General features: G+C 41.3%; 1 pseudogene; it reads right to left on the bottom strand.

The window, feature by feature from the left end:
* Positions 1-10,409: 10,409 nt before the first annotated feature.
* LOC110338378 lies at positions 10,410-11,029 on the bottom strand (annotated as a pseudogene).
* Positions 11,030-11,735: the final 706 nt, after the last annotated feature.

Below are 11,735 nucleotides of genomic sequence, written 5' to 3'. Positions count from 1 at the left end.
TTTGTAACCAGTCAACAAGGGCAGGGGCAGGAGCAAGTGGGTGGCAGCTGGAGATGCTTAGAAAAGACAACGCAGGAGATGAATGCACTGATGTTAGATCTGACCAGTCCCTGAACTTACACGGGTAAACGAGCTGGAGAGAATTTTCTACATAAACAGAGGAATGTAAACATGCCCGGGAAAATCTCAGAAACAGAGGCGACTGTGTGTGTCACCATGTCAATTACAGTTTCACACTACAGCCTTCCAGAGTGCTTCCTTTAGAGGAACCTGGGCAAAAATGCAAAGGGTCTATCATTATTTGCTAAAGTTACGGTTGAGTCTGTAAGTATCTGAATCAGAGTGTCAACTGAGAAAGATGTCCCTGGGGTTGGAGGATTTATCTGAGAGGGAGAGTACTTGCCTTGAATGTGTAATGCTCTGGGTTCCTAACCAACATAAGAAAAAAAAATCCATTTTAATTACAATTATTTTATCATTGTAACCATGTGATATTGTGTTACAAAATAATCTAGGTAGTTGCTCATGTTCCATGAACTTGAAGGAATTTACTAAATAACAGAAATGTAAATAAGATTGTATTTCTTTCTTAGATGAACAAACTGCCCAGATTTCTGATTCCTTAAATCAGAAAAGCCAGGCAGGTTGTGCCGTTTCACTTTGCTGTGCTTGAGTGTATATGCTTCCTTCTGGATTATACTGTCTACCTCAGCCTCCGGGAACTATCAGCGCTTGAAATTGGTTATGGAAGCCACAAGGAGCTATGGGAGGCAGGAGGTGAGTACTGAGGAGAGGAGAAAAGAATCATTGTTGCAACTGGCAACTGCCTCGAAGTTTGTCACCCTGCAGCCTTAGATAATGAAAGACAAGAGGCAAATGCTGAAGCAGGGACATTGTCACTTCCTCCAACAGTAAGTAAGTAAGTAAGTCAGAATTGAAGAATTCAGGGTCTCCAGTAACACCGGGGATCCTGCCACCCATCTCAACTTACACAACCCTATTCTTTCTCAACCACACTTAGTCGTGGGCATCCCAGCAGGGCTGAACTTCTTTCAAGATCCCACAATCACACACTAGAGCTTTGTCATTTTCTTTTCATCTACTTCACCCTGTGGCTAACAGAGAGGGTCTTCTTGCCAGGCAGGCTTCGAAGCTCTACAGCAATATTCGTATCTGGGGCTGGGAGTTTAAGTCCCTGAGCCCATCTGTTTAGCTCATTGCTCTGACTAGGTGCACTGGAGGCACGCACAGGTGTTAGATTCCTAAGTAGGCTGACCAATGAGGCCCAGGCACACAACGATCTCTGCCTCCCCAGTGCCGGGGTGAGAGGGGGAGGTATGAGCACACACAAACATACCAGGCTGCTTTCTCGTGGCTTCTGGGGAACCTAACACAGGTCCTCATGCTTTCAAACAAAGCACCCGAAACATCAATTCGGCCTGCACTGCTCCTTTCTAACTTCCTTCCTTCCTTCCTTCCTTCCTTCCTTCCTTCCTTCCTTCCTTCCTTCCTTCCTATCTGCCTTTCTTGTTTGTTTCTGATGTGAACACATTAGCTAGTGAGTATGTGGACTTGTGTTTGAGGAGGCCAGAGTGGGACACTGGGTGTCTTCCTCTAAAGCTGTCTTAGTACTTATACACTCCCCCAAACGGAACTGATCTTTTTCCAATATGTCATACCATTCTTCTTCCTTCAATGTATGCTCCTGTATATGGATCAAGCCAGTCTAACTTTTTAACAGAATCTGCTCCTCGTGGGACATACCAGGTCATGCTGTTCATCCTGTATGTCACATACTGAGGAAGTCAATCATGAGCACTATTCTATAGTTATTAACTGAACTCTTGTCCCTCAACTGCCAAGGCCTCACCCTCTGGGTCTAGACTCATTTTTTCTCTGGATTATATTTTTATCCTTAGGACCAGGTGTAAGAATCTCGGAGTTTCTGAAACCATAAATCATAAATTTCTCTATTCTTGGTGCAAACAGGGGCAAGATGGAGACTCTCGTGTAGGAATAGGCAGTCATCAGGCTACATGGTTTCACTGTGGCAGAGATTTTTTTTCCCCAAAGAATTCTTTTGTTTACAAACACTACCATTGCATACATTCACATCCTCCACCAAAACCCACATAAAATTTCTCAAAGGAAAAAAAAAAAAAAAACATAAGGAGACTCCCATCACACATAGCAAGAACCATAAAAGATGAAGGCAAAAGGATGCTGGAGAACTGGAAAAGTCCTGGAATCCACTGTGCTTGGGCAGCAGTGGAAGGAAATGCACACCAGTTAGGAAGAACCAGAGAGACTATGCCTGCCTCTCACACTTCTGCTTTCCTGTCCCATCTGGAACCCACGCTGAGGGTGACCCTATCCCCATGAATTCAATGGCCCATCCACCAATTGAGGTGACATATATACAATACTCCATATATACAATATTCTTGTATATATGCTGCAAAATGATGCCTTACCAATTCTCCAGGTGTCCTTCAGTCCAGCCAACTTAATGCTCATGGGGAACATGACCCTGGCCTATGTTATTCTAAAACCTGAGTGTTTCTTTTTTTTTTTTTTCTATTAGTTGGAATTAGACCCATGGTGTTTGTTTTCTGGTTGCTGTTTTCTGTACCTTTTGAGCCATCTGTTTCTTAATCTTCGCCACTTGGTAAGTGATGAAGTGATGAACAGGCTAAGGCTTCCCCCAGCTGTCGGGGGGGGGGGGGGGGTTAGACTCTTCCGTTACTTCTGGAGTTTCTTCTACGGTATGACCCCTAGCTGTTCAGCATTCCTTGGAGCACACTGAGAGCAAATGAGCATTCAAAAACCATTTTGCAGCTTCAGTTTGAGTCGCTACAACATGACTTATAGTCAATAAACAGAAAAATGAACATTTTCACAGCATTGGTCAATCCAGAGATAGAAATTGCCTATGTAATATGTACCAGCAAACAAAGAAAAAAAAATGACTTGTAACAGTGATTTGTTTATACAGCACACTGCAGTCTGTCTATCCATTAAGTCTTCTTTCTTTCTTTTTAGTAAGCAGAATCTTGGTGCTGTTTGTGTTAACAGTGTGTCCAGACTTTGAGATGTATATATACTTGTCTGCCCTCCTTATGTAGTATGGTACTGCATGAAACAAAAGCAGAGCTCAAGGGAATCCCCCAAAGGAAGCAGATTTGCTTAGCCTGAGATGATGCATGATGCTGAGGGTGGACCAGCCACTTGTCCCACAAGCTGGATCAATAAAAGCTGCATATTGAAAATGGCTGGGAATTGAAAGAGCCTAAATTGCTTACAGCATTGTGGAAACAATAGGCTGCCTGACTGTTCATGTCTTTGTACCTGAAACCTTTACTTACAAATTAAGTGTTTAATTACAAGTGGCCTATTGGTTTTCTGAGTAATACTGTTCAAGTGCTAGGTATGGCTCTTTGTGTGCCAAAGTAGGCTGGAGGTATGACTTAGCAGTTAAGCCATACCTTCCATAGGTCCTGAGTTCAATTCCCAGCAACTACATGGTGGTTCATAATCATCTATAATGAGATTGAATGCCCTCTTCTGAAGAGAGCAATGGTGTGTTCATATACATAAAGGAAATAAATCTTTTTTTAAAAAAAAAAATCCTATAAACAGAACTATTCCATTTGTGTTAACCCTTAACATCAGGGGTGTTTTTGGGCACCGTATTTCAGGACCTTCCCCTAGATTAGAAGTCTATGAGGATAGCAACTGTATGGTCTGGTTCAGTGTTGAATACCGAGGCCTGTTTGTAACATGCTTAGGGAGTCTAATACGTCTTCAGTAAATGAATGGCTAGAAGAACAAATATGTTTGCAGCCTCGCCAGAGAGTCAGGAGGCAGATGGTTACAGGGGGACTTGCATGTGTAGAGGGACTCTAAGAGACTTGATAAGGCAATTAGTCCTCTTAGCTGTCCTAATTGTGCAGGGCTCCCTGCAGATTCCTACCCACTGACAGGTAGCAAGGGAAAATGTAAAGGGATAAACATTCTCTCGGGCAAGGGCGAAGGACATGACTGAGAACTGTACACAGTTCTGAAAGCTTTGGTGTAGAATACATGACTAGTGGTGGACCAGAGGCCCAGAGACAAGCTGGAGCCGAATTTCAAGGGGTCTGAGCGCTCCCTACCACAGAGGTCCTCTGGTTGGACTAATCCAATTGTCTGCTATAAACTAACTGCAGTGTGCTCTTTGTGTCTCCATATGCAATCACAATGTAGGCTTTATGCTCCCAGTCACACATTCTCCGACCATGCAGACGGTGTTTCCAAGCATGAGTTGTCCTCCAGACTGGAGATAGTCTAAACTTATGTGAATGTTGCTCATGTGACCTTTCTTAAGCCTCCAAATATCCTCCGAATATAAATAGTCTGATGCTCTGAACAAAGCTGGTTATTACATGAGACTTAAGTCCCCTTCATTTTTAGGCTCTGCTCTCCCAGGTCCGTGCTACCAACAATAGTAACACATACCTAGTTAGAACACGCTATACTTGTCTTATCCTATCAGGTGTGATATAATAAACTCTGAGCACCTGGGCTGAATGGGAAGAGAAAGGAGATATTTTCACATTTCTGGTTTTCTTAGTGCTGTCATGGAACTTTAAAGCAATTCCAATTCCTATAAAAGTGCATGTTTTTCTCAAAGACATCAGTATCAATGTTTCTGATCTCACTATAGATCTTCTATCTCATCTAAGAAGGGGAAGAACAAGGAAGGGAACCATTGCGCATCCACATATGGAATTGGCTATGTCTAATAGTAAATAAAGTCTCATCCACTTAACTGGTAACATACTTAATAAAGTCCTCTACAAAACAGGAAGTTCACAAGAGGGACACAGGTTGCTTTGTGCAGTAGTGGGTTTTGGTTTTGCCCCTTGTAATAAATTGATATTTGACCCTATCTTTGCATATCTGATTGCATTTGCTTTGACAGTCTTCTATTTAAACACTCAAGCAGCTAATACTTGTCTTAAATCTGATAATTTATAGGTGTGGAGCAAATTATATTTTGTGCCTCAGTACTTTTAGGGGCTGGCTGGATTCTGTCTGTTATTCCACTCCTAAGTGTCAGTTTTAACAATTTTCACAGGACATTTTTTTATAGTTTCTGTTGCCAACAAGCACAGAGCACGGCATGCTTTGCTTCATGCTGTTAATGTGCATTATTTAGAAAGCGACATCAGATCGATGTGACTCCATTCCTATGGGAAGTGCCATTTATGTATAACCCATGGGTCACTTTATGAAAAATGTGAAATGGTGAACTTCAAAACGAGTGAAAGTAGAGGCTAGTCTCTCAGCTACAGCTTGTGTTTTATCTTCAAAAATATCAAATGCTCTATCTTCTTTTTAGCTAAACACCAGGTATTAAATATTCCAATAACACATTGGTTTCCCCTTAGAAATATGACATTTATTCCCCTAAGTCCTCTCTCTTCCTGACCCTCAACATTTGCAGTCTCATAGTTTCAAGAAATCCGTGTTCAGCTCAGAGAGAGTCCTCTGGGCCGAATCCCTCCACGTGTGACATGTGTATAGCTCTCCACTGTGAATCCATGTCTGGCAAGGCTGCACATGATGGGAGAAACTGTTTCAAGACTAGTTTGGAGTCCATCACATTATTCAGACTTCTTCAAGTTGTGTATTAGACATAGGAGTCACTCATTAACCCATTTCCACAACAGTTACTAGGGACAAATGTCACTGTTTTTATTTAATGACTACTTAACCATCAACTGAACCACTTCTTAAAAATTGACCATCTCCTTTCTCTCTGAGAACGCCTTCAACATCTGCCCCTCTTTCTCTTCATTGACAAGCTTATCTGAGCCCTTCTTTTTTCTTTTGGGCTCTGTGAAGTTCAAAATTTGGTTCCTTTTTTTTTTTTTTTTTTTTTTTTTTTTTAGTTTTTCGAGACAGGGTTTCTCTGTATAGCCCTGGCTGTCCTGGAACTCATTCTGTAGACCAGGCTGGCCTCAAATTCAGAAATCCACCTGCCACTGCCTCCCAAGTGCTGGGATTAAAGGCATGTGCCACCACACCCGGCTCAAAATTTGGTTCCTTTAAAATTAGAAAATCTTTGCCCTCATGCTTCTCAAATCTTTTTCTTATTGTCATGATGTTTATTCTGATATTTCCTTTAGTGTTATTTCGGGGTTAACAAAGTCACTGTGTCCAGTAAAAGGGCTCAGCACTAAGTAGCTAGCCAGTGCTAGTAATTCTATACAAGGGAAGGGCAGCTTTGTTAGTGTTAAGTTGCCTCTGGCAGAGCTTTATCATTTTGCAGTTTATCAGAAAAAATAAGGGTGAAACAAATGCTTTTGTGTCATCCGCTTCCAATGTTATATGTTAGTCGACTTGAAGAGATCTGAGTCTGTCTGGTTTTCTAAACTACACTGACATGTTTGTACAACAATAAAATCTTGTCGACAGTAATGAGTTAAATTTCATGCGACAACATTGTCAACATTCTCCAGAATAAAAATATCAATTAACCCATAAGGCATGATATAGAACCACTATTGGCATGAGAGCTCTCAGTAGGGGAAAAGGAATAGATTGTCTAGCTCAAACCCATGAGCAAAATCCAATCAATACTAATGTGGCTAAAAAAAGTAATTATCCGAGGAAGGAGAATGGCTTGGAATCCTGTTTGTCTGTGTTAATATGACTTTGGAAGAGATGTGGTATGAATAGAGGAAGGGTTAAATACCCTAATATATTGTTATTTTGAGAAATTCAGATACATTCACATTTACAAAAATAAATATTGCTTTTCCTTGGTTTAACCTAGAATAGAAATTAATGAGTTTCCTTATGGCATCTTCATACATATGCATCATTATATTTTTTTCTCATTTGTTTTCCTCCCTCCTGATTCTCGAGCTTGACCTCTTTCTTCCTGGCTTAGCTTGGTTTATGCGGTGATAAAGCATTCTAACCAAAAGCAAAGAGAGATGAACTGGTTTGCATCATCTTACCACTCTCAGATCATGGTCCATCATTAAGGGAAGTCAAGGCTGGAACCTGAAGGCAGGAACTGGAGCAGAGGCCATTGGGAACAGGCTTAGAGGTGTGCTCAATTTGCTTTCTTATATACGCCAGGGATGTCAAGATCCACACTGGGCTGGACCCTTCCACATCAATCACCAATCAAGAGGATGCTCTACAGGCTTGCCAACATTATGGGTACATTTTCTCAATTGAGGTTTCTTCTTCTCAGTTTACTCTAGATTGGGTCAAGTTGACAAAAATAAATAAATAAATAAATAACCAGGACTGTGGGGAGCAGATGAAGTCGTGCATAAATGTGTTGACATTAGCATGGCCATGTTGAAGACCACAATACCTCAGACCCAGGGGAATGGCATGGCCTTCTCTGGGTTAGGCACAGGTGGTTGGGTAAGGCTCGGGTAAATGATGTGGCCTTCCAGTGATCTAATTGGTGATGGGGTGTGCAGAAAGAATGGACCACAGCTTTTTCCTCCTGAAGGATTGTAGCCTAAGAGTTCTTCCCTCCGTGTTCAGCTGTATACAAACACGCTGAGTTTCAAAACTGCTGGTACTGCTCCACCAGAACCATCCCACTCGATCCTCGACTTCGTTATCCCCTGTAACCCAGTCAAGACTGTGGGGAGCATATGAATTCCTGAGTACGTATGCATTGTTGGCATTAGCGTGGCTATGTTAAAGACTATAATGCCTCAGATTGAGAGAATAGGAAGGCTCTTGCAGGTGGCCGTACAGGACATCTCTCCAGCTGGTTCTGTCCCTTTTCCTAGTTAGCGTCCAAGCCCCCTTATACTAATATTCATTGTTATCCCTATTTCTCATTTCTCTTCCCGACCTGCTTAAGAACTCTTCCTTCCCATCATGCCCTTCCTAGTTTTGTCTTTCTAAGTTTGGCTTATTCTATTCAACATAATGACTTCAAGTTACATCCACTTTCCAACAAATGTCTCAATTTCATTTTTCTGTATGACTTCATAAAATTCCATTATGTATACATACCAGATTTTCTATATTCATCTGTTGATGGACAACATGTACGCAGGTTTCATTTCCCAGCGGTTGTGAATGCTAAGTCTCTAAGCAGGTGCGAATATTTCTGTAGTATGTTGACATAGATTCCTTTAGGTATGTACCTGAGTGGCAGAGGTAAACATACGGCAGTTCTATTTTTAGTTCTTTGAGGAACCACCATGCTGATTTCTACAGCGGCTGGCTATACATGTCTCTATTCCCACCTCAGTAAACAATTTTTCCTCTTTGACATCCTCACTAAATTCACTGTCCTGTGTTTTCTTGATGACAGCCATTCTGACAAGCAAGTTGGAATCCACCTCAAAGCAGTTGAAATTTAGACCTCCTTGATGGCTAAGGATGCTGAACACTTTTTCAAGTGTTCTCAGCAATTTGTTTCTCTTGTTTTTGAGAACTATGTATTCAATTTACTGGCCTATTTTTAAATTGCATGATTTGGCTTTTTTGCATTTAATTTTTATAGCTCTTTATATAACTACACATAAATCACCTGTCTGATGTGTATTTTAGGAAGGTGTTTTTGCCCATGCCGTAGGTTCTTTTCATACCGCTGGGTTGTTTTTTTGTTTTTTAGTTTGGGGGGAGTTTATTTTTTTGTTGTTGTTTTCTTCTTTACTTTGCAGAAGGATTTTAATTTTATGTATTCCCATTTGTCAGTTTTGGGAATTATTTTTTGAGCAACTAGAATCTGAGAAAAAAATGGCTATAACTATATAATGAAATATTTTTCTCTGCTTCTCCTGTTTCAAGTTTTCATATCTTACTGTAAATTAATATGAATTATGCTTATCTCCATCTAGTTCAAATGAATGAGACTCAAACTATCACTTACTAGGCTCTTCACAATTACTAGGGGATTACTCGAAGACTAGACTGGCTATTTCCTCAACTATGCTCACCCAATAGTCGCTGTTTGAATCTAACTGGGTTATTTCTGTTCCAGCAGTCTGCTGTCCTGGGGAGGCATTTCACTAGGGGTACATGCTGCTGGTCCATCATGGTTGATGGAGACTTCCTCTGTGCTCCTTCTCTTTCTCTCTCTCCTTTTTCTCCTTTCTCCTCCTTTTTGTCTCTACCTGAGTGAGACCCCAAGCCTGGTAACTCCAACTTCACCTCTCTCTATTCCTCCCAAGTGATTGGCTGTTGCCAGTTTTATTTAACCAATATTGTTTTAATTGGGGAGTAAGGTTTTGTACAACAAAGGCTGGTATACCTGAGCTCTTTGTGGCAACCAAATCTTGCCACAAAATTTGGTACAGAATTTAGTATATGAATACAAGCAGCACCAGGCCAACCCCCAACATCTTACATTGAAATTCTTGATCCATTTTGGATAGATATTTCTGCAGGGTGAGAAATACAAATCTAGTTTCACTCTTCTACATACAGAAATCCAGTTTCCTCAGCTCAATTCATTTATTTATTTTGTTCTTAATGTTGTTTATTAGCACAGTGACAAATGCAGACATAAGAAGTGTAAATCAGCCAAACAACTGAACAGTTCCTGTTCCACACTTACAGTTAACAGCTTAAGGTATTTCACTTCAGGTTGCCGCAAATCCCGATTCAACCCTTGCAGTAATTTGCATATAAAATAAAATACATTAACTACACGGTACATACCTAAAGGAATCTACATCAACATACTACAGAAATATTTGCACCTGTTTAGAGACTTAGCATTCACAACCACCAGGAAATGAAACCTGCGTACATGTCCATCAACAGATGAATATAGGAAATCTGGTATGTATACATAATGGAATTTTATGAAGTCATACAGAAAAATGAAATTGTGACATTTGTAGGAAAGTGGATGTAAATTGAAGTCATTGTATTGAATAGAATAAGCCAAACTAAGAAAGACAAATGTCTTGTAGCCAGGTGTCCATTTTACGTATACGAGGTAACAAACTCATCTTTGCAAACTTTTAAAATACCATTGCTTCCTTCTAAGAAGGAAAAACAAATTCCATTTATTTGAACCAAAAAATAGGACTTTACATAAATGACCATGTGTGTAACCTATACAAATTTAAGCTGATTTAAAAGTATAGTAGACTATAATCAATGGAACACAAGTGTCTACACATGCATTCTTTCCGGTTGTACTAAAAGTCAGCTAATCTTGCAAAGTTTCAACTCTGAAAGTCACTATTACCAGTTTGTCTACTGTAGCAAGATACCTTAAGCTACAACAATCTCGGGAAGTAAGACTGAATAATATCTGTTATAGAAATACCCTACTCTTTACCAACTCCCACTCCCACCCTTTCAAAATCATAAGCAGCTCTCTTCTGTGACAGACAAATTATGTAAGAACTGAAAAACCCAGTTTATGTAGCGTATCTCTTGGTCCGCTGTCTGGCCATTCTGTCGTATTCTGCTCTGTTGGTCCCATACTGAGTGTCAATACTTCCCACCAAAGGGTCAGCAGGGTTGCAGTCTGTAAGGAGTGAGCAGATAGAAAGGACGACTTTTGAGATGGTTACTGCTGGGCTCCAGTTGTCTTTCAATATGTGCAAGCAAATAACTCCTTGGCTATTAATATTACAGTGATAAATTCTTGTATGAAATGTAACCGTTGGAGGTTTGAAGGGATGCAAAGCAATGTCAAGGAAGAATGCTCCACCTTCCTACACAGACCCTGGAGGACCCAGAATGGCTGATCTCCACTCGTAGATGTTGTCACCTTGGGGCCAGTGCTGCAGTTTAGTGGAGGGTCTCAAGTGATGCCTGCCAGTTCCTTCCGGAGCCTGCTGGCACTGGTGGAGAGGAGCTTCCATATTTTGGCCACGCTGACTTTACACTCCTTCTTCTTGGGGGTGTTCCCTGCTTTCTCGGTCTGCCGGTTGGAGGACGAAGATGACGAGGAGCTGGGGCTGGCCCTCGAATCGTCATCCGACATAGCGAACCCCCCCACCCCACCCCGAGAATGGCCCCTCTCTTTGTGTCTGGCTGCAGCTGCAGCTGGGCCTGGCCACTCGTGTCTCGCTCTGGCTGGGAGAGAAGCCGAAGTGTAACAACAGCAACTATTCTCAGCTCAATTTATTAAACAGGCTGTCATTTCATTCATTAATGGATATTTTTACATGTACTGGTGTCGAAAATTAGGCGGCCATAGCTATATAGGTTAATTTCTGGGTTCAGTCCCACAATGTGCATGTCAGCTTCATGGCTACAGTGGTATCTGGAAGGACACTTGGGATCTCTGTGCAGTTTAATTGGACAGGAAATGCCGGAAGCAAAGGGATCGTCCTCTCCAGATGCCCGTTTCAGGGAAGGCTCTAACTCAGCTCACTCAGAGAAGGGATGAGGTCAGCCCTGGGATCCCAGGACTTTTCTAGAATTGATAAATGGGACCTCATGAAACTGGAAAGCTTCTGTAAGGCAAAGGACACAGTCAAAAATGGGGTATAGAACTAAACCAAGAATTCACAATGGAGGAATTTTGAATTTCTGAGAAACACCTAAAGAAATGTTCAAAGTCCTTAGTAATCAGAGCAATGCAAATCAAAACGAACCTGACATTCTACCTTATACCAGTCAGAATGGCTAAGATCAAAACCTCAGACAACAACACATGTTGGAGAGGATGTGGGGGAAAAACAATCCTTCACTGCTGGTGGGATTGCAAACTGGTACAGCTACCCTGGAATTCA

This window comes from Mus pahari, chromosome 21 (assembly GCF_900095145.1).
Source record: "Mus pahari chromosome 21, PAHARI_EIJ_v1.1, whole genome shotgun sequence".
Classification (NCBI taxonomy): Eukaryota; Metazoa; Chordata; class Mammalia; order Rodentia; family Muridae; genus Mus; species Mus pahari.
Note: the sequence above shows the minus strand (reverse complement) of the source record. Positions and strands in the feature narration are given on the sequence as shown.